We start from the raw sequence: 2,982 nt of genomic DNA on the forward strand, positions 1-2,982 counted from the left end.
TTGACCATGATCAAAAATCAGAACAGTTCTGCCACCCTCTCCCCCTGAAATGCCCCTGGTCCCTTTGAAGACAATCTCTCCTCCCACTCCTAGACCCTGGAACTCACCGATCTGTTTTCTGTCTCTACGCTTTTGCCTTTCCTATAGCATCCTATGGGGCTGCCCAGGTGACTCAGTGGTAAAGAATCTGCCTGCCGATTCAGGAGACACAAGAGTCGCAGGTTCGATCCCTGGGTCAGGAAGATCCCCTGGAGAAGGAAATGGCAACCCACTCCAGTATTCTTGCCTGGGAAATTCCAAGCACAGAAGACCCTGAAAGGCTACAGTATATGGAGTCACATAGAACTGGACACAGCTTAGCGACACAGGATGTAGCCTGAGTCTGACTTCTTTCGGTGAACAAATGCATATGTGATTCATCCACATTGCTGCATGTGTCACAAGCCCGTTCCTTTTCTTGGCTGAGTAGTTTTCTATTGTGGGATGGAGTCATTGTATGATGTTCAGCCACTCACAAGCTGAAGGGCATTTGGGATATTTCCAGGTTTTGCTGATTACCCAAACCAGCCACTATAAATTTTCTTGCTTGAACTTGAGTTTTTGCTTTACTTGGAAATGGGATTGCTGTGTTATATGGTCAGTGATGTTAAATTTTATATAAAACTACTGTCTTCTAACTCTTCCACTAGCAGTGCGTGAGCATTCCAGCAGTGCCAAATCCTTACCAGCACCTGACATTTTGAGTTATTTTTATTTTACTCACTCTCAACAGTGTTGTATTCGTTTGCTAGGGCTGACTTAGCAGAACACTATTCACAGTCTGAACACCGAACACAGTTCAGTCACTCAGTCATATCTGATTCTTTGTGACCCCAGGGGCTGTAGCACTTCAGGCTTCCCTGTCCATCACCAACTCCCAGAACTTGCTCAAACTCATGTCCATTGAGTTAGTGATGCCATCCAATCATCTCATCCTCTGTTGTCCCCTTCTCCTCCTGCCTTCAATCTTTCTCAGCATCAGGGTCTTTTTCCAGTGAATTGGCTCTTCGCATCAGGTGGCCGAAGTATTGGAGCTTCAGCATCAGTCCTATAGATATAGTGACTTAACATAAATTTGTTTTCTGACAGCTCTGGCAGCAAGACATCAAGGTGTCCACAGCACACTTGTTTCTGCTGAGGCCTCTCTCCATTCCCGGTAGATGGCCATCTTCTCCCTGTGGCCTCACATGATCTTTTCTCTGTGCATGTCTGTGTTCTAATGTTCTCTTTTATATGGACACTGTCATACATCTATTCTCTTTGGTGAACTGTCTGTTCAAATCTTTTGATCATTTTTTATCAAGTTTTTTTATTTAAATTTGTTTTACAGCTTTATTGAAATGTGATTGATATATAGGTAACCGCACAGTAGGGCTTCCCAGTGGTAAAGAATCCGATCGCCAATGCAGGAGACTCAAGAGACCCAGGGATTCGTTCCCTGGGTTGGGAAGATCCCCTGGAGAAGGGCATGGTCACCCACTCCAGTATTCTTGCCTGGAGAATCCCATGGACAGAGGAGCCTGGCAGGTTACAGTCCACGGCGTCACAAAGAATCAGACACAACCAAAGCAACTTAGCACACACACACACACACGACTGGTATATAGCCTCGTGAAACCGTCACCATAATCAGGAAGGTTAAGGCCTCCATCACCTGGAGTTTTCTTCTACTTCATTGCCATCCCTCCCACCCCACCCCCATCTCTCTCTCTCCCCCCAAGTACCCATGACTAGATGTTACTATAGATGAATTTGCCTTTTCTATGATTTTTTATGAAGGGAATCATCCCATGTGCATACTTTCTGGTACAGCTTTCTTCCCCCATCACGATGCATTTGAGGCTCATTCATGGTATTGTTTGTCCCTTTTTATTACTGAGCACTATTCATTCAGTTTGTTTCTTTTTCTTTTGGCCACACTGTGTGGCATGTGAGATCTTAGTTCCCCTATCAGGGAGCACACCCAAGCCCCCTGCATCAGAAGCATGGAGTCTTAACCACTGCACCACCAGGGAAGGCCCCATTCACCTTTTGATGGAAATTCGTTTGTTGTTTCCAGTTTGAGGTTATTATTTAAAAGCCGCTATGAACATCCATGTGCATGTCTTTGTATGGACACATATTTTAATTTCTCTTGGACAAATTCCTAAGAGTGGAATGTCTAGGTTATACAGTAATTTTTAAAGAAACTGCCAGACTCTCTTAACTTTACTTTTTAAGAAACTGCCAGACTGTCTTCCAAAGCAGCTGCACCATTTTACATTCCCACCTGCCATGTATGAGAGTTGCAGTTGCTCCGTGTTCTTGCTAACACTTAGTGTGGTCGGTCTCCTTAATTTTAGTCCTCTAGCAGGTGTGAAGTGGTATCTTTCCACCCATTTACCTGATGGCCAAGGATGTTGAGCATCTTTCGTGTGTTTATCTCTACGCCATCCTGTATATTCTTTACGGCGAAATGTCCGCCCAAATCCTTTGCTCCTTTTTAAGTTGAGGGGTTTCCTTGTCAGTGAGGCTTAAGAATTCTTCATATATGCAGGATCCACTCCTGTTATCAGATGTGTGATTTTCAAAGATTTTTTCCTAGTCTGTGGCTTGACTTGCATTAACTGGGTTTTGCACAGACTCTTAGCTGCAAATCCCAACCATTAATCCCATTGATCATCCAGCCTATTTTGAAGGGTAGTGATAGCCATCATCCTTTTTCCCAAGCAGCAAACAGGCTTAGAGAAGGGGAAGCCCAATGACCTGCAAATGGCACAGTGAGGATTAAACCTAAGTCTACCTAATCCCTACAGACTTCACCCACCGCCTCCATCTCCCCCTGGTGACTAAGGGCTACCGTGAGCTTCATTCTCCTAGAACCTCCATGTGTCTCTAAGTTCACACACTCCCGTTGTGCCCTGAGGCCAAAAGAGCAAGAAGGAACCAGACAAGCCTTCAGGA

The sequence above is a fragment of the Bos javanicus genome, chromosome 7, assembly GCF_032452875.1.
Source record: "Bos javanicus breed banteng chromosome 7, ARS-OSU_banteng_1.0, whole genome shotgun sequence".
Lineage (NCBI taxonomy): Eukaryota > Metazoa > Chordata > Mammalia > Artiodactyla > Bovidae > Bos > Bos javanicus.